The sequence below is a fragment of the Ailuropoda melanoleuca genome, chromosome X, assembly GCF_002007445.2.
Source record: "Ailuropoda melanoleuca isolate Jingjing chromosome X, ASM200744v2, whole genome shotgun sequence".
NCBI lineage: Eukaryota > Metazoa > Chordata > Mammalia > Carnivora > Ursidae > Ailuropoda > Ailuropoda melanoleuca.
Window position 1 is genome coordinate 75,915,218 of NC_048238.1, and position 19,875 is coordinate 75,935,092.

Here is a 19,875-nt window from a genome sequence, read left to right on the forward strand (position 1 = left end):
AAGAGGCGAGGCGATGGCGAGGGGCGATGGCGAGGGGCGATGGCGAGGGGCGATGGCGAGGCGATGGCGAGGCGATGGCGAGGCGAGGCGAGGCGATGGCGAGGCGATGGCGAGGCGAGGAGCGATGGCGAGGCGAGGCGATGGCGAGGAAATGGGGAGGGAGAGAGAGTCAGGCACCGCGTGGGAGAGGAGGCTGAGGATGCGGGGCACGGAGAGCCGGGCGCTGGAGCTCAGCGCCGCCCAGGAGCTGCTAATCCCCGCGCCTGCGGCCAGCTGCCTGCAGCCGCCTCGAGCGGCAGGGGCTCCACTAACGTGGGAAGAAACAGGAGCTCGCCTAGAAATTTTCGGAAGCCGTACCTAAGGCGAGGAGAGCACGCCTCTGAATACATGCAGATGGGAGCAGCTGCTGCAGAAAGCAAAGCAAAAGAGGCAGGCGGGTGGAGCCGGCCGGTGCAGGAGCCGGCTTGCCCGGAGACACCCCGGGGGAAGCTCGGGCTGCACCACGTCCCGGTTCTGCCTAGGCAAGGGCCCCCCACCCCCGGAGCCATTAAGCTCAGTTGCAGCAAGTACCTCTTGTCACAAGAGGGTGACAATCTGGAGGAGGAGGTGAGGAAGCGTAGCTGATCACAGAGAACAGGAGGGGAGCGGACCGGACCAGCCAGCATTTCCCATGCCCGCTGCGCCCCGCCTTCTTAAATTGAATTATAATTGACATACACTTTTATGTTAGTTTCAGGAGCACAGCGTCGCAATCTGATATTTTTATATATTTCCAAAAGATCACCAAGATAGGTCTAGTTACCATTGCCACTATACAAAGTTATTACAACGTATCTTCACTATATTCTTTGTGCTTAACAGTAAACCCCGGTGGCTTGTTTTATAACCGGAAGTTTGTACCTGTTAATCCCTTTCGCCTAGTTCACCCATCCCCCCACCGCCCTCTCCCCTGGCAGCCAGCGTCTTGTTGTCTGTGTCTGTGCTTTTGAAGGGAAATGGGTGAAAGGCTCCTCTCTCCACACCCTGTGGATGGACAGGCCAGGGGACGAGAGTCGGGAGTACTCCTCCCGGGGAGATGTGGAGGCCCAGCTCTGGGAAGGAAAAGCTGCAACTGGAGACATCAACTAGGAACTGAGCCCCCTTATCCAGCCCACCCTGCCCATCCACCTGGAGGCCTTTCACCCTGGGGAAGAAGTTGAGCAGTCAGGCCCCGCATTTGGATCCCAACCCTGCCACTTGCTAATTGTGACCTTGGGCAAGCTAGTTGATGTCTCTGGGGTTCGGTGTCTTGTTTGTAAAATGGTGACAAGATAATTACCCCTCACACAAGGTGTTGAAGAAGCAGAGAAAGAGAGAGAAAAAAGAGAGACTTAAGATGATCTTGTACATGAAGTGTATCTGGCCGGGGAAAATTAAAGTTCTCAATACATCTTAGTTATTATTAGAACATTAATTAATGTGTCAGTTGTGTGCAGAGCCTTAGACCAGGTGCTGAGCCTAAATAGCTGCAGAGGCTCCTAGATTCCACCTTCTTCCACCATCTCCAACCCCTCCCCATCTCTCCTTCCTGCCCCCCACCAGTACCGGAACTAAAATTCTATCTTGCCTTGGAGTGTCTCCAGCTGTTTGCTCATTTTCCACCAGCCCGCTGTGGGCCCCCCACACACATTCCCGTGGGGCACACCTTCACTTAGAGAGGGAAGCACTCGCACACCCGCCCCCCCCCAAGCCTCCCGTCTTCCAAGTCGCTTGGGAGAAGGGAGGGGAGGGGAGGGATTTTAGACGGGGGAGTCTTAAGTCACAGATGGACACCCAGAGAGAACCGAGAAAGGACACCAAGCCCTCCTTGCGAGGCTTTTCGGGGTGCTCTCGAGGCAGCCAGCAAAGAGCAAATGTTTAAGGTTGTTGTTTTGTTTTTTGTTTTTTTTTCATCAAGCATCTGCAGTTGCCGGGTGTAACCCTAGCCTCCTTCCTCTGTGAAATGTGTGAATGTGCTATCGTCAAGCATTCCACATATTGATTCTCTCACATTTCACTGACTTGATCCCTCTCTGCCCCCATTAACCCTGCATAATGGGCACTTGCTCTTTCAAATCCAGGTCGACCCCCACAGATGGCCAAGTGCTACAATGGTTAAGCAGCCAGCCCGCGCTCTCTGTTCAGAACATGCTCTTCTGGAGACGAAAATGTGGGGTGTAAGGAGGAAGCCAAGGATTATTTCTTTGAACCTTCGCTTGTTTTGCCAGAGTATAAATACGATGCTGCAGAATATGTCCAAATGTTCCGAAAATAGACCCAGCGCTGAGGCTGTGCTCATGCCTGGGCATTCCCAGAACTGGTTTCACCGGCCAGCTTGAAGTCACTCTCTGCCCAGAAGGTGGTGAGGAATTCTCACTTGATGGGGTGCTGAATAGTCAATCCTCCAAGATTAGGAAAGCTTCTTGATTTAGGAGACATTTGTCATGGAAAGATCGCAGTCCCCTTTGGGGAATCTCTCCCCCCACATATCCTCCCCCACTCCTCCAGCAGGTTAGGGCCATGGCGCAGTCATGCCTGCCCATGGTCAGTCTGGACCACTCAGCGCAACCATAACCCTCCACATTCTCATTTTTTCCCCCTCCAAGTTGCTCAAAGTGCTTCTTTTTAAAAACTTATCATCAGCCACCTCACTCCTCCTCACCAACACCCACCTCTGTGCCTCGCAATACGTATCTGAAGTACGACTACGAAAGTTAAGCACGATTATTATAAATATGGAAAAGTTACAGGACCGCAGTCTAACCATGCGAAACCCATCAGTCACGCCTAAATTGAAGGACATTGTATGAAATACCTGATGCGTACTCCTCAAAACTGTCAAAGCCGTCAAAAACCGGGACAGCCTGAGAAACTGTCACAACCCAGAGGAGCCAAAAGAGATATGATAACTAAGTATAATGTGGTATCCTGGATGGCATCTTGGATCAGAAAAGCTAGTGGAAAAACTAGTGAAATCTGCATAAAATGTGGACCTCAGTTAATAATAACGTGTCAATGTGGATTCATTAGTTGGGACTAATATACCATCGCGATGTAAGAAGTTAACAGCAGGGGAAACTAGGTGGGGAGGTACACAAGAACCCTGTACTATCTTTACAAATTTTCTGGAAATTTTAAAATATTCTAAAAGTCAAAGTTTATTTCTATACTTTCAAAGTGACAATAGGGGGTGGGATGGTGATTGACTGGAATGGGCATATGGGAACTTTCCATGGGGGATGCTAACGTTCGGTGTCTTTTTTTTTTTTTTTAAGATTTTATTTATTTATTTGACAGAGAGAGAGAGAGACAGCCAGTGAGAGAGGGAACACAATCAGGGGGAGCAGGAGAGGAAGAAGCAGGCTCCCAGCGGGGCAGGGAGCCCAATGCAGGGCTGGATCCCAGGACTCCAGGATCACGGCCTGAGCCAAAGGCAGATGCTTAAGGACTGAGCCACCCAGGCGCCCCTAATGTTCGGTGTCTTGATAGACACTCAGGTTACACAGGTGTATCCATTTGTCACAACCTGTTGAATCATGCACTTAAGATTGTGCAATTCATTGCGTATACATTTTATCACAAAAAGAAAAAAAACTGTAAAGAAATATTGAAATCCAATACATAATATGCATGCTGAAGTGCTTTGGGAAGAGTACAGATGTCAGCAACTTTCTTTGAAGTAGAAGGTAATATAAAGTCCTTTTTATTTTTATTTTTCTTTAGAGAGAGAGCGCACATGTGCCTGTGAGAGCAGGGAGGTGGGGGGAGGGGCAGAGGGAGAGAGAGAATCCCTAGCAGACTCCACACCCAGCACGGGGCCCAACGTGGGGCTCATCCTAGGACTCCCAGATCATGACCTGAGCCGAAATCAAGAGTCAGACGCTTAACCGACTGAGCCACCCAGGCACCCTGCTGTCATACGTTTATATAATAATTTTCTTTTGAAGGAAATTTGAGTTGTGCACAAGGGTTTTCATCCGGTGGCTTGTTTTTTATTACAAACTTCGATGTGGTGGCTATCGTTACACATTTATCTACGTACCTGTGTGAGTATACCTGCGGCATCATTGCTAGAAATGGAATTCCTGGGTTAAAAATATTGCGCCGGTTTGCACTCCCACCAACAGTGTATGAGAATGTGTGCATCCCCACACCTTGACTGACACTCATTATTACTGATTTGTTTTAATTTTCATAAATCTGAGAGGTGAAAAAAATACGCAATTATTGTTTGTCTCAATTTGAATTTCCATATTAGCGAGGCTGAGCATCTTTTCTGTGTTCGTGGCTTTTTGTAGTTGCTTTCATTGCTTACTCATTCTTTCTGCCCGTTTTTTCTACTTTCTGATTCGAGAGCGCTCTTTGTAATACGTCTTGCAAATGTTTTCTCTTATTTTTAACTTTGCCACAAGGTGTCTTTCAAAGTGTTTACGGTGGAGGTGTTTCTCATATTCTTGGGTTTTGCCATTTTCCTGCTCTGTGTATGACCGGGTCTCCTCAGTCCTGGCCCAGTGCCCTTTCCGTTACCAAGAAAGAGCAGGACTAGAATAGGGAGAGCTTCTTTCTCCATGCCTGCTGCCAAGCCTTGCTGGAGAAATGCACAGCTAGGCAGATGGTTCCATACTCTACACTAATGACCACCCATCTTGACTGGGCCTTACTGCTGCCCCATGATCCTTTTGGCTTCCTAATTAGTTCATTCAAACCTCCCCACAACAACAATTTCAAACATTCTTTGCTTTTATCAAACCTCTGGTCACCATCCGTCACCTTCCAGCTCTCTCATTTCACAGACAGAACAGAAATTATCAGGTGGGAATGCTCAACTTCCTGCCCTGCTCCCCCCAATTCCCCTAACTAGGTGGGTCCCCATCTAGCACTCCCTCTCTCCTCCTGTCCTGAAGGTAAGGGGAGGGGGTCCCAATCTTTGCCGTTCACCCCCGGACCTGGCTCCAGCTATTATCCCCTTCACTTTCCCGCTTCTTCACCTGCTCCCCGTCTATGGACTCTCGCCACTGAAACATGCTCAAGCCTCTCCCTTCTTAAGAAATAGAAGCGAACACCAACACCTGTCTCAGATGCCAGGTCCTCCTCCAAGTTGCTTCTTCTAATTAAGCAGCTATAAAAGCAAAGACTCCACCTGAGAGTGGAAGTGTCAGATGCCATCTATGCAGTGGCGAGCTGCTAATAACCTGTCTGGAAGGTAAGAGAAAAAAAAAGATCGCCTGCAGTAGGGGAGACAAGGCTGTTTGTTGGGGGGTGCACAAATGGGGTTTTAGTCAAACAGAGAGGAGACCAACTTGGGAGACTGGCCTGGCTCCTGGTCCGCTTCTGACCCACTGGGACAGGTTGAAGCCCCTCTGGTGAGAAAAGTGGACAGAAAGCCATAGATGCTGTAAGTTGTTTAGTGAGCACTGAGGTTCAGGGGCTGATGGATCCATTGGCCGGTGACTTCATGAGACTCGAGGTATAAGCGGGCCTCGCTCTGGGCCCCCGTAACCCAGCATGGAAGAGAATGAGAGAAAGGATGGTTTGTCCAGCCTCGGCCCATAGCTCCACTCCCCAGCGGCTCTCAGAGGAGCACAGGTCCCTAGGACACCAGCATGGTCCTGATGGCCACCCTCAGCAGCAACAGCACATGTGGACAATGGGATCTGGAGGAGAAAGAAGAGAGCAGAGCAGTGGGCAGAGCTGGCAGAGTGGTTTACAGGTGCATGGAAGGCATCACTTTGGGGGATTCTCAGAAATAAGTAGGGGGTCTCTTGGACAGGGCCAAATTCCTACCTGGAGCTGTTGAGGGATGGGGACATGTACAAACCTTGAGCATAACTCTCAATGTGACCCAGAGTCACAGGGTGAAGGGGCCGGGAGGCCTTTGGGTCACAGGACCATGCCCAGTCGCTCAGAGAGGTGCCAAAGACAGAACTCACTTTCCGTTCAGAGACTGGGGCTCTACCTCTCTGAAACACCTTTCTTCTCTCCCAAAGGATGACCGGTGCATATGGAAGACAGGGCTCCAGCAGCCAGTGGAGGGGCCTTTCTGCTCCCTGAAGGAGTGACTACGATGAGAAGTAGGCTCTGTCAGTGTATTTGGATTGGGTCTGGGTTTGGAGGAGAAATGCTGCTTTTCTATAGATGGATAAGAGCAGGCTTGTTTCACCAAAGCCTGGGGCTCCCTTCTGATCAGCTGACATGGCTCAGTGGCAGGCTTCCCTGAATCCGCTACAGAAACCACTTGCCCCCCCACCACAACCATCTAGCCTTCCAGGCATTTTGCTTGGATTCCAGTTCTGTGCTGAAACCGTCTCCCACTTTGGAAAGCTCTAGTCAGTGTCACCGGATGTGCACAGGCAGCAACTTCAGCCATGGGAGAGAGCCTTTCGAACTGGCAATCAGCTCTGACACTGACCTTGATGAGAGAGCAGGAAAGGTTGTAACCATGGATGGTCACTCCAAAGACTCAAGGGAACAGAGCGGAAGAACAAAGACAAGGGATTTTTTTTTTTAATGAGGGTGGGGTCGAGAGGGGAAAGGCAGAGAAGTGTAACATCCCTTTACATGTCGGTTGCTTTTTTTGATAGAAACTCCTAGAAGCCTACGTGTTGCTCTCAGTGGCTCTGTAGGGTGGGCACTAAAGCTACTCGCGGGAAGCTGGGCTTCATGAATGCCACTGTATGCCTTGAGCGCTGGCAGAATCCTGGGGAAAGCATGTCTCTGATAGACTCCTGTTGATCCTGATCTAGGAGGTCTCCAATAAGCACAAGTCTGTCTTTGGGTCACTGCACACCAAAGTTTGAGGAGAGGAAGATGGCAGGAGAGAAAGTTTTTACATGAAAGCAACTTTCAAGGATTGACATTAAGTCAATGCAGGTTTCAGAATTTTTTTCTACAGCTCTTAGAGATACCAACCTGAACAGCAGATGCTTCTGACCTCTGCATTCTTGCAAGATCCTTAAACACATTCAGAATCCTAAAAGAAAAAATCAGTAACATTTAGAATTTTGGTATTGCATGCATTCCATCGTATTCTCATTTTTAAGAAGACATAATATTTGTGTGGAGTTTATGGAAGCTTGAAAGAGAGGAGGAAGAGAGAGAAAGAGAGAAAGAGAGAATTTCCCATCTTGCAAGTGGGCAAATCTCCCTAAACGCCTAATGCCAAGATGCTTTAGGCTTTATTTGCTCCCTTAGGCGCTTAGAAAAACCAGGCCAGAGAATAGTCTGTGGTAAGTCATTCCCCCTTCGAAGTTCAGGCTCTCTACCTAGTCACTCACAGACAGAGTTCACACAAGCTATTCCCATTTCACTGTACGGGAGGTAATGGGTTAAAGAGCCATCTAGCTTAAGCTGTTGGGATTTGAGTTTAACCCCCACAACATGACTCCAGTCTGAGGTGACCCCCAAAAAGGCCTCCCTACTGACAGCAATTGGCCACTCCAGTCTGATCATCACTGATCTCAAAGACCCTGAAGAGGTTGGCTTCAAGAATTTCCTAGATACTCAAGATCGCTGAACTAGAGTCATTGGCATTTATTGAGCAACTAATAACCACAGCTAATCAATATACATTGTACATGCATCTTCTCACTTCCTAACCAGTTATAACAGGTAGGCCCTATTATTCCCATGAGCAAACTGAGGCTCCCGGAAGCTAAGTCACTTACCCAAGGTCACTCAGCATGTAAGTGGCAGGACAGGAGTCTGGTCTGTGTGCATGATCCAAGAGGCTGCGCTGACTCCTTCCAAAACTTTATCAATTATCTTTCCCCTTCAATTCATTTCCAAGACTCTCAAGGAGAGCCCACACTAGCTGCCTTCTGTTCCTACCACCGAATCACTCCTTAACCCTTTCCCTATTCCCCACTCGCCAGCCATCTGGAAGGTGGCCAGTGACAATCACCAGCAAATCCAGTGGCCTCTTCTCAGCCCTTCAATTATAACACATCTGCGGGATCAGACACACCCTCCTTCCTGAAACCTTTGGCCTCTGCAATTTCCCCGTTTTCCTGGTACTCTCCTGCTCTCTTCTTCTCTGTCTTATTCAGTGGACTCCTCTTGTGCCCTCCCTCCCCCCATAGATGTAGATTTTCCTTAAGACTCTGTCCTCGGCCTTGCCCCTTACCCTCTTGGATTCAAATACTATCCGTCTGCAGATGAAATGGCCTCTGGGAGAGGCAGCAGGGCACTGACCCTGAAGTCAGTCTGCCTGAGTTCCAGTCTCCCCTCTGTCACATGCTAGTGACTTCGGCGAGTTACACTCTACCTCTGTTTGCTCATCTGTAACATGAGGACTCCCGGGGATCATGTACATAGTGCACTAGTCCAGTGTCTGACAAGCAGTGAGCCTCATGCAAATGTTTGCTGTTACATAGTCTGGGCCCCCCCCCCACCAGGCCCTAACTTCCACCCGCACTCCAGATCCACTCCAACTGGTTGTATCATATTTCTGCCCTGAAGGTCACTAAGAAACTCACCATGTCCGTAATTGCCTTCATGTCTCCTTCATTTCTACCCACGCAAGATCCCACATTTTATTTACTCATCTCTGCTGGAGATGGCCACAACCTCAATTAGTACGCCATCCAAACCCTCCCTTTCACTCACCATCGATATTCCATTGGCTACACAGCCCCACCAGTTCTATCTTTTCAGATTCTCTAATCTGGGCCTTGTAAATGTTCTGAAATGGATAGTGGTTGAACACCATGTGAATAGAGTAAATGCCACTGAACCACACACTTTTTAAATTAATTAATTAATTTAGAGAACAAGCACCCGTTAGGGGGAGGGGCAGGGAGAGAGGGAGCGAGAGAATCCCAAGCAGGTTCCATGCTCAGCTCGGAGCCCAGTGCAGGGCTTGATCCCACGACCCTGAGATCATGCCCTGAGCCGAAATCGAGAGTCGGATGCTTAATAGACTGAGCCACCCGGGTGCGCCTGAATGGCACACTTTAAAAGAGTTGAAATGGTAGATTTTATTTTATGTGTATTTTACCACAATAAGAAAAAATCTGTGTCTCTCCACTTCCATAGCTTACCACCATAGCCCAGGCCACTGGAATACCACTAGGGCCTCCTAAGCGATCTTTGATGTTTCCACTTTTGCCTGCCCCCAAAGGTACTGATCCGGTAGGTCTGAGGGTGCAGCCTGGGGTCATGCCCTACTAACAAGCACCCCATGGAGTGCCTACTTAAACTTGAGGTTTCTCTGCCCACAGGACGAAGTTCAAACTCCTTAGTTTGGCAAGACCCTTATGTCTTTCCCTAGTGTGCCTCTCTTCCTCTTTATTTCACTTCTTCCTGTAGTTGCTTTATATTGTGGTCAAGGGTGCTCATAGGCCATGAACTAAGGAGTAGGATTAAGAGAACCATCTGAACTTCAAGGAAAAAGAAAGCAAGAGGGAGAGCAAGGGGGAGAGGGAGGGGGAGGAAAGAAGGAAAGAGAGAGCACTGGATTTAAATCTTAGTTCAAGTCCTAGCTTCCCCACTTACTAGCTATATGACCCAAAGGAAGTTACTTGTCTGATCACCAGTCTCCTTCTCTGTTGTTGTTTTTTTTAATGGTACTATGCTTCAATCTGGCTGTAAAGATTGGATTAGGTAACATGTGCCAAGTTCTTAGTGTTTGCAATACTTTGGTAAAAAACAAAATTAATGGGTCTTTAAGCTTAGGGGGAAAAAAAGAAATGATACATGTTAAAGACATAGTTTTTCAATAAATATTAGAATTGTTTTCCTAGGCTTAGCCCAGTGTGTGGTCCATGTTGAGAGCTAAATATATTTTCTTTGGCTGTTGTGGTTATTACTAAGATCATTATAGTTGGGGCTCGGATCAAGCACACCAGCAGAGAGCTTAACCTTGGCAAGGTGAAGGAGCACGTCTTCCTGAGCGTCAGAAGAGTTTGAGATGGCTGTGTGCAGATGGGTCGGATGGAAGCTGAAGGAGCTTCTGTCATTTGGCTTCAATCTTTTCAGTAATGAAGGAGGTGAGGTCATCTCCTGAGAATGAGGGGGAGGGATGGGGCTGGGGGCTTGAGGAGAGGGCAGGAAGTTTGGAGCAGCTGCTGTCGGGAATGTGATAGGGAGTCAGCAAGCAAGGAATGAACGGATTGTCGAACAGCCAGAGGGGCCAGCTTAGGGTAGAGAGCATGCATTGGCAGTGAACCCAATGAGTAGGGTTTCTCCAACAAGCCAACCGTGGAAACAGTCACCTTCAAGGGGTCACCCAGGGCTGCAGATTGGAAAGGCAGGAATAGGACAAAAGTTAGGGTGGTGAAGGATTCTAGGGTGGGCACAGGCATAGTGGAAATGCCCCCAGACCTGGGCTAAAAAGGAAGGCTCACTTATTCATTGAAAAGAACTACCACATACTATATAAATATTATGCAAGTGCCAGGCATGGGAGATGCTGTAAAGAACCAGACCCACAAAATCCCTGCATTCATCCTATATCCACACAAAGACTTGCCCATAAATGTTCATAGAATCTTAGTTCATCATTGCAGAAAACTGGAAACAACCTGATATCCTTCAGCAGGTGAATAGATAAACCAACGTTGGTACATCCTACAACTACTGAGTAATAACAAGAATGAAACAATGTAAGTGAGTGTCAAAATCAGTATGCTGAGTAAAGGAAGTGCATACTGCATGATTACATTTATATACAATTCTAGAAAATGCAAATTAATCACTAGTGACAAAAAGCAGATCACTGGTTGTTTTGACCAGTAGGAAGAAGGCACAAAGGATCAAGGGAAAATTTTTGGTGGTGATGGATATGTCCTGTTCATTAACTTGATTTTGGTGATGATTTCACAGGTGTATACATATGTCAAAATCAATCACATTATATATTTTAAACGTTTTTTTGGAAGGGGGGAGAGAGAGAGAGAGCGTGTGCATAAGCAGGGGAGTGGGGTCAGAGGGAGAGAGAGAATCCCAAGCAGGCTCCACGCCCAGCACAAAGTGTGATGCAGGGCTTGATCTCACAACCCCAAGATCATGACCTGAGCCCAAATCAAGAGTCAGATGCTCAATGGACTGAGCCACCCAGGTGCCCCTCACCTTGTATATTTTAAATGTGTGCACTTTTTAACGTTCATTGTACTCCTCCAAAGTTATAAAAATACATTTAAAAATTTTTAATTGGTCCGAAGAAACTCCCTGCCTTCATGGAACTTACAGCCTAAATGGGAGACCCTGATAATAAACCAGTAAGTAAACAAACATGGTATTTTTAGACAGTGCTTCATACTGTGAAATTAAAATAAACAAAGTAATGGGATAGAGAATAGGGTGGGGGCCAGGAGAAAGGAGCAACTATAGATAGGATGGTCAAGGCAGGCCTCTGGGGAAGTGGCATTTGAGCTGAGACTCGAATGATGAGAAGGAAAACAGCCATGAGAAGATATGGAGGAAGACTACTCCAGGCAGAGAAACAGCACATGCAAAGGCTCTGAGGCAGGAGTGAGCTCGATGTGTTCAAAGAACAGCAAAAAGATTAGCGTGACTTGAGTTTAGTGAGCAAGAGGGAAGGGTATCCAGGAGATGGGCTTTAGAGAAGTCTTGTCGATCATGGGGAGGAGTTGGGATTGTATTCTGATTGTGTGGGTAATCCAATGGAGGGCCTTAGGTAGAGATGAGACACGATCTGCTTTACACTTTAACACTGCTCTGGCTGTTGTGTGAAGAGCTAACTGCAAGGGGTCAAGGGTAAAGGCAAGAAGACCAGTTAGAAAGTGTTACATTAATCCAGGGAAGAAATGATGGGGGTGTAGACTAGGGTGGTAGAAGTGGAGATCGTGAGAAGCGGTTATATGGAGAATTCCTTTCGGAAGTACAGTTGAAAAGACTTGGCTCCTAAATTGAATGTGGAAGGGTGAGGAGAAATGCAGAATCAGTAGGACTCCTGTTTTGACCTAAGCAGCTGGATAAATAACGGTAGTACCATTTATTAAAAAAAAAAAGTGGGGAAGACTAATATGGTAATGCCCTCCTGCCAAAGACCACCAGGAATGGCATCTTAATAACTTTTCTCTAGAGTGAAGGAAGACTAAAGCTATAAGGTGGGGGGAGAGAAGTAGCAGTTAGCTGGGAAAGGAGGATGTTTGGTATTTTCGAGTTTCACAATGACCGTGTTTTTTGTCTGTACTTAGATACTATTATGCAGAGGTCTTGTTTTGTCTCGCTTCATCGTGACCACACAGACATGTCTTGTCATTAACCCGATGTTGGTGTTCTGTGAGATGGGTTATGTCCAACACGAGAATAACGTGACCAACCTGTGAACACCAGGCCAGCTTCTAACCAACAATGAGGCCTAGATGTAATTGTCAGACTGGTTCCCTGATGGCAAGAGCTGTTTTTCCTTCTCAAGTAGAAGAGCAAATTTGGGGGGGGGGGAGACTCAAAAGCTCTGCTTTGGACATGTTAACTTTCAGACAGGTTTTGATATTCAGCTAGATATGCTAAGTAGGCAGTCAGGTATGCTGGGCTGGAGCTCAGACTAGGGGTTTCTGGAATTTAAAATATATTTAAATTTGGGGTCATCATTGTGAAGATGGTACTTATGTATGAAGAAGATATTTTGCATGTTGGGACTAGTCAACATCACCAAGGGAGAGAGAATAGATGGAGGAGAGACGAGGTCCCAAGATGGATCCCTGGGCAATTCAACGGCAGGAGGACCCAGCAAAGGAGACTAAGAAGAGAAAGGACTGGTGAAGAAGGAGACAAACCAGGAGATTGAGGTGTTGTGGAAGTCAAAAGAAAGTTTCGAGAAAGGAGCGTTAAATGCGGCTGAGCAGTGATAGACATGAGGACTGAGAATCGAGCATTAGATTGGCAACACACTGGTCATTCGTGACCATGACCAAGCCGTCTCATTGCTGCAGCATAGGTGACAACCCAGGTGCAGTGATTGGGGCAAGACTGGAAGCTACCGTTACTGACCCTTGACCATGAACCAGGCACTATGTTAAGTTACTCAGTCTTCACCACAACCCTGGGAGGTAGGTGCTATTTCTTACATCCATTTTACAGATGGGGAAAGGAGGCCCGGAGAAGGTTAAGCAATGGCTCTCACATTACCCAGGCAGCCTGGCTCTAGAGCCCATGGCACATGCTCTACGTTATTCTGCTTTAGTGGATGATGGAGACCGTGAAGAGGTGGGGCTCTTGAACTGACCCGTCCTTGGACTTGCTAGAGGGAATGCCTGAACCTCTGAGGGATGGTGCCAGTTACTTGGAACATGATAGGAATTCCATCCTTCCAGGTCCTCTGGGACTCCATCCTAGTATTTCTTCCCTCACTCTCCTCAACCATTCCTCTCCAGCGTCCTGTTTGCTGAGTTAGCCTTCTAATGGACAGAGTCTAACTGGGGAGCAGGCCAAGGGCTTCTCGCCCCTTCTGCCTGTCCCAGTTACTCTCATCCCCACCCCCATCCCACCATCCACCCCAGGAGACTCACATGGGAACGCAGCTGCCCTCCTAGATGGCTGAGGGTTGAATCTTCTGAATAGGCCCCCAGAAGTAGTGGGGACAAATTTTTTAAAAAGGCCAGATTGCTGTTCTTGAGCTTACCACAGAGGTTGGTACCACCAGAGCAGCCTCACCCATCTCAGGTTGGGTTGTCTAGGACAAGCCCCCCTTCACACCTCCCACCCTCACAGGTGTCTGAAAGCTACCATTAAAGACATAGTGCTCCCTTTTGTCGTGGCAACTCAGAGGCGGTCAGCTGTCTTCACGGTGAAGCTGAGCACCCCTTTCCCAGCCACTGGCGGGCTGCCAGAAACTCATTCGGCGGATGATGAACGCACACTTCGTACCTTTGATGCGAAGCACACGGCCGCGGAAGTTGCTGCTGACAGTCTGGGTGGAGAATGGCAGGGTTATAGGGTCCTAATCAGCGGTGGCAATGACAAACCTGTCAACCTGCTACTGGGTGAGGGGCATTCCTGCTACAGACCAAGGAGGACTGGAGGAAGAAGGCACAGATCCGTGCACGGTTGCATTGGGGGTGCCAATCTCGGGACTCTCAACTTGGTTATAAAAAACATAAAAGGAGGAGATGGATATTCCTGGACTCATTGATACTACTGTACCTCGTGGCCAGGGGCCCCCCAAATCTCGCAGACTCCACAAACTCTTCAATATAAAGAAGATGATGTCTTCCAGTTTGTTGTGAGAAAGCTCCCAAACAAAGAAGGTAAGCAACCTAGGACCAAAGCGCCCAAGACTCGGCACCTTGGTCCTCCACATGGCCTATAACACAAACGTCAGTTTACTCTGAAGAAACAGTATGCCAAGCAAAATAAGGAAGAGGCCACAGACTATACTAAGCTTTTGACCAAGAGAATGAAAGAAGCCAAAGAAAAACTCCACAAACGGATTGCCAAGAGATGGAGGCTGTCCTCTCTGAGAGCTTCTGTCTCAGTGCCCGAGTCCAGTCAAAATGGAGAAATTTCTAAGAGTAAGAAATCAGTAAGATCAGACGTCAAAAAAGATGATTCCTTGGGTCATCACGGGGATGAACTGCAGATGAGACGTAAATTAGCCCCTGGCAGCAGGGAAGGAAGAGTTCTGGAAGACTGGGCCTGGGAGTGATGGTGAAGCTTGGGACAGAAAGGGAACACGTGAGATCAATACCTATCCCATAATTCATCCAAGGGCTGGTCCTAACCACTGTGCCTCAAGAGGAGGGACCCTGTGAGGAAAGGAACGAAATTAACGTGCCCCTTTATCTCCATTCTTTTTCTTCCAGGCCTGCTGGAGCTGCGATCCCTGCTAGGTCATCCTGAGATCCTCAAAGAGCCAAGGGGAGGCCCCCTGTTTCTTCAGGGACCTGATGTGTTTTCAGGACTGGACATCCTGTGGGTCAGGTATGTGGGAATTCAGCAAATTCATACTGCAAGCCAGTCATTCGCGACCACCCGAGCCCTCCACAGGGTTCTAAGAGCAGCTGGCTGTTAGAGGAGGATGTGATTTGAGAAGCTGTGGGAAGTTACAGTATGCCCCTCCCCCCAAGCACCGGCCCCAACACGCACAAACCTTTCAAGAGATCACTCTGTCCAGATTTCACCAAAATCCACAACCAGAGATTCTTTCCTTGGGTTTCACCTTTACATTGTTCTGAGTGATCTATTATAAGCCGTGAACACTCCTGCAGGATGCGTCACAGGAAGCAAGGAGTGGGCCCTGCCCCTTCTCTATAACGTCATTTAGGTGTTTGCGTTTTTCTCTGACTTAAAAAAGCACCATTGCCCAAGAACGCGAATGTCCTTAACGCTACTGAACTGTACACTTTGTAAGATGGCTGAGGGAAACTTTACCTTCTGTATGTTTTACTGCAATTAAAAAAAAATGTATCTGGGGTATCCCCTGTCTGCGCTGACTGCGTTCTCTTCAAAGGAAGTGGCCCAGGCCACAGCTTTTCCCAAGACCCTGCCCTCCCTCAGAACACAGCTGATGAGGGACCGGTGGGGTCGCCTAGGACCAAAGGTGCAAAATTCAGTGTCTTGGTATCCCCATGTGTCCTGCAACACAAACATGGGCCTCTTACTGTGAAGAAACAGTGTACTAAGAAAAGTAAGGGAGAGGCGGCAGGACATGCTAAGCTTCTGGCCAAGAGAAAGGGGCCAAAGACAAAGGCCGGGAACAGATTGTCAAAAGACAGAAGAAGCTGCCTTCTCTGAGAGCTCGGTACTCCACATGTCCTACGCTCTGAGAGCCAATACAGAAGGAAGAGTTGCTCTAATCACATGATTTGTCTTCCTGGACCGGCTGTAGGTTGTGTTAAGTGACAACAGGGGCTGAGAAACGGAAGCAGTTTTGATAGGTGATTCAAATTCACCTGGGGTTGGCTATTGACCCACATGGTCCATTCACCCTTGGTGGTCCTCAGTCACCCTCCCTTACCTTCACAGAACATTCTAGATGGCTTTTCCTCCTACCTCCCTCATGAAGCCTGTGATTCCTTCCCTTCATTCTCTTCTCTTCTGCCCTCTCTCAATCCTTGGCTTGTGTCTTCAAAGTCTATAGACTCCAGTCCTGGTGGAACCCTGAAAATACAGTATTATTGTCGTATATTTTTTTAAACAGATCACTGTGGGCCTAGAGGGGGTAGAGGGGATGAGTAGGATGGTGAGAAGGTTACACACAGACTCCTAGTCATCCAAGATTTGGAGAATGGGGGAGATGGGCTCAGAAATCTGGGAGCTAGTGGCCAAGTCCCCACAATCCTCTACTCTGAGCAATAAGAATTTTCTCTCCCCTTGCCTGCCTTCCACGACACAACTGTCCAAAGGCACTCCCCCAAGGAAGGAAAAAGAGAAATATAAACTTAACACCTTAGGCTTCTTACAGCTGCCGTATTTCTAGCTTTTTCCCATGCATGATCTTACTTGATCCTCAAATCCCCACAGCTGTGGAGACAGGCCCCCGGGGAGGGTAGGCAGCTCGTTCTGAGAAACAAAGCCAGCTAATTGGCAAAGCCAGGGCTGGACCCTGGCTCTCCCCACTTCTGGTCCTTGCTCTCCACCGCACCACAGCACATTTGCTTTAGCCAGCAGGCAAGATCCTCTGGAAAGCAGCCCAGCTCCTTTTCTCTTTGTTGATACAAATCATGTGCAGATCTTTGGTTTCGAAAAGAGATGGCAAATTGAAAAGGAGAAGGTGGTAACTACAAACAAGTGAAAGACCCCATTGACAGCCCTCTAGAAAAGTGAATTGACAACACAGAATTATGTCTGTAATGGGTGGAAAGTTTGCATTTATTTTTGCGCTGGCGATGAGCGCTTCCAGACGTTAGAACTCAAAACATCTCCTAGTTGCGCTCTGTTGAAAGCTTCAAGTTACAATTAAGGAAGCATGGGTCTCTTTCTTCATGATGATTATAGAGCAAAGATCTGACCTGACCTAAAACAGAATCTGCTTACACCAAAGGGAGAAATAAACTGCCGGGTGGGTTGGGGGAAAAAAAAAGAAATCAATCCAATTTATTAGAATCATGTTCAGGAGAAGGCAAACGTTTCCCCAGTTAGGACAGTCAGCTTGTACTATTCAGGAATACATTATCAAAACTGCCAAGCCCCTGGTTTTCCTTTCTTCTATCTTTTGCTGACCACAATATGACCACTTCAATGGTGTTGACACCCCCACTGGCTGGTAGAGATTCAAGTGTTCGTACTTCTGGGAAACTTCGTTATCTGGGACACAGTCACAACCCTGAATGTATTTGGGAAAAGCGACTGGACAGTAAAGCAAATCGCTCTCCCCAGGCCAGGTTACTCTTCTCACTGGGAAAGTTCTGTGACTCCTCTTGCTACGTGTTCTTCATAGGGACCCTAATCATCGTTAAAAAAGGTTAAAATGTTTTTGAAAGCAGAAATAGTTTTGCGATGGGATTGGTTTTCCCACAGCTGGCACATTAATGTTAATTATGGGCATTGGCTGGGAGCAGCTTCCTTTATAGATTTATATTTTTTTGGCAATGTATTATTTAACGTCTATGAAAAATGGTACCAACTTGTCAACACCCAACCAGTGATTGTGCTCATTATCAGAACAACCTTGTATCCCCATTTATGCCAGATCAATGGGGGACGTTGTTGTACTTGACATACAGGGCTGGAGACTGTTCCCGCCACATACCCCTGGCATGGCTGGGTATCTGTGCCCTCCCTGCCTGGCCCCGAGGTGGCTCTCACAGCATCCCCCCTCTTGTTGTCATTGTCTTAGACTGCTGCCCAATGCCTGACCCCCCCCCCCACTGTACCTGCACGGCCTTAAGGCTTAAACTAAGACTGGAGATCAGCCAATGGGGCAAGGCCAGTCGATCTTCCAAGGAGTGGATCCTGGGAATGAAAGTAAGCTCATTTAACTTATAAACAGTTCCAGTAAAATACCAGATGGGCTACAAGGTCAAAACCAATGCCTTGAATGAGGTTTACATATTATCAGCTAATTCAAGTGTCCCATAATATGTTTGCCTTGCTGTCACCAAAACCAGCTGTATTTAAGCAAGTTAGCTTAATGCTAAGAGGAGATTTTTATGTGTGTTCGATGAAGCCCAAACAGCCACCATCAGGTCTAAGTATTTAAGCCCACAGCAGGTGAGTTCTGATGACCTTCTTTTTTTTTTTTAAGATTTTATTTATTTATTCGACAGAGATAGAGACAGCCAGCAAGAGAGGGAACACAAGCAGGGGGAATGGGAGAGGAAGAAGCAGGCTCATAGCGGAGGAGCCCGATGTGGGGCTCGATCCCACAACACCGGGATCACACTCCGAGCCGAAGGCAGACGCCTAACCGCTGTGCCACCCAGGCACCCCTGATGACCTTCTTGAGACAAGGAAGGATAAATCAAAACACTTGCACCTGTAGCTTTACCCATCATTGGTTAAGATTGTGCAGTTGAAACATCGTCCCTCTGACTTATGATTTACGCCGTTTGATGGCTTTTCTCTTTCGTAAGCCACATGTTTGAGACTGACAAAGGTGCTTCTAAAAATTAACTTTGATAATAGCTAATAGTAACGGGTAAGAGAGGCTTGTTAAAACATATTCTGAAAAACTGCTTCCGTGGGAAATCCTCACTTAGCGTCGTGATATTTCAAGGTGCTTCAGAATTAAAGAGGAAAAAAAAAATAATAAAGCAGTTCCAACTTTTGAAACCCTTGGAAAAACAAGCCATTTAGCCGTATCAACCTTTTCTTCCCCCGCAATCACCTCTACTGTGTTGGAATTGAATATACAGACATAAGTACTGCAACACCCCCCCCCAAATCTAAACATCATTTCCAAAAGCAGAAAGGATTCCTTTTCTACATAGCACTGGGTCTCAATGCCGGCAGCTCTGAGAGAAGAGTCTTAGGCTATTGCTTAAACAACCTTTATTACCTGCCTCTGACATTCCCCGGGTTACAGAGGAGGGCAACGTCTGAGCCTCGTATTCCATACATGAAGCAGACAGCTGCCATAACAACTGAATGAATCCACACGGAGGGGCGGCATTTGGAGGTACTGAGGTGATACACCCAGCGACAGTCACCCACACCAGAAGACGGCAAAGCTGCTAAAAATCGGGCAAGTTACCTTTGGGATGACAACTGGATGCCAGAAAGCCATACAGCTGGGGTCATAGGTCTTCCCCTGCCCTTGGAGCTTCCCTCCCCCTTCAGTCCCCATTCAGTCCATTCCAGCCCACAGACTGGTCCTAGCGTCCTGCTAGCTCCCTGCTGCAAGAGGGAGGGAGGAGGAAGATGTCTAAGTTCTCTTCATTTTCTTTGTCTCGGTCCCTAAGGCAACAGGAAGCTGGAGCTGCTGCGGCTGGCCTGGCAGTGAAGGCAAGCCTGCTGGCTCTGCACAGTGAGCCTTCCCTGGCAGCCCCCAGAGCAGCTGCCCGTTAGACGGCCCCGAGGTCTGCTAGACTTCATTGCTTCACTTCAATGCCAAGTGTTGGACGTGTTGGATTCAGTTCCCAGAGGGCTGGAGCGTGCTGTCAGGGCTGTCTGAAGACAAGAGAGCAGAGGCAGTTTAGTGCAGTTGGGGGTGCGGGGTGGGGGTGGAGGCATGGGGTGCGGGGAGAGGAGGGAGAGGAGGGAGTGGAGGGAGTGGAGGGAGAGGTGGGAGAAACCGGTCTGGGCTGGGTAGGGTGGCGCTTCTTTCCAGGGCCTGCCAGACAAGGGCTGCGGGCCTCTCCTGGTCTGGGCCTCAGGTGAGGCGGCGCCTGGAAGCGCAGGAAAGGAGCAGGCGGGCGCCGAGCCCAGGGACGTGGAAGCCGAGCAGGGCGCGCGCAAGGGGCAAGCGGGGCGGCGAGCCTAGACCCCCTCGGCGCCCTGGGCCGGGGGGCGGCG

At 48.2% G+C, this 19,875-nt stretch overlaps 1 pseudogene; it reads left to right on the plus strand.

Annotated features, from left to right (window-relative positions):
* Positions 1-2,538: 2,538 nt before the first annotated feature.
* LOC100470531 lies at positions 2,539-19,843 on the plus strand (annotated as a pseudogene).
* Positions 19,844-19,875: the final 32 nt, after the last annotated feature.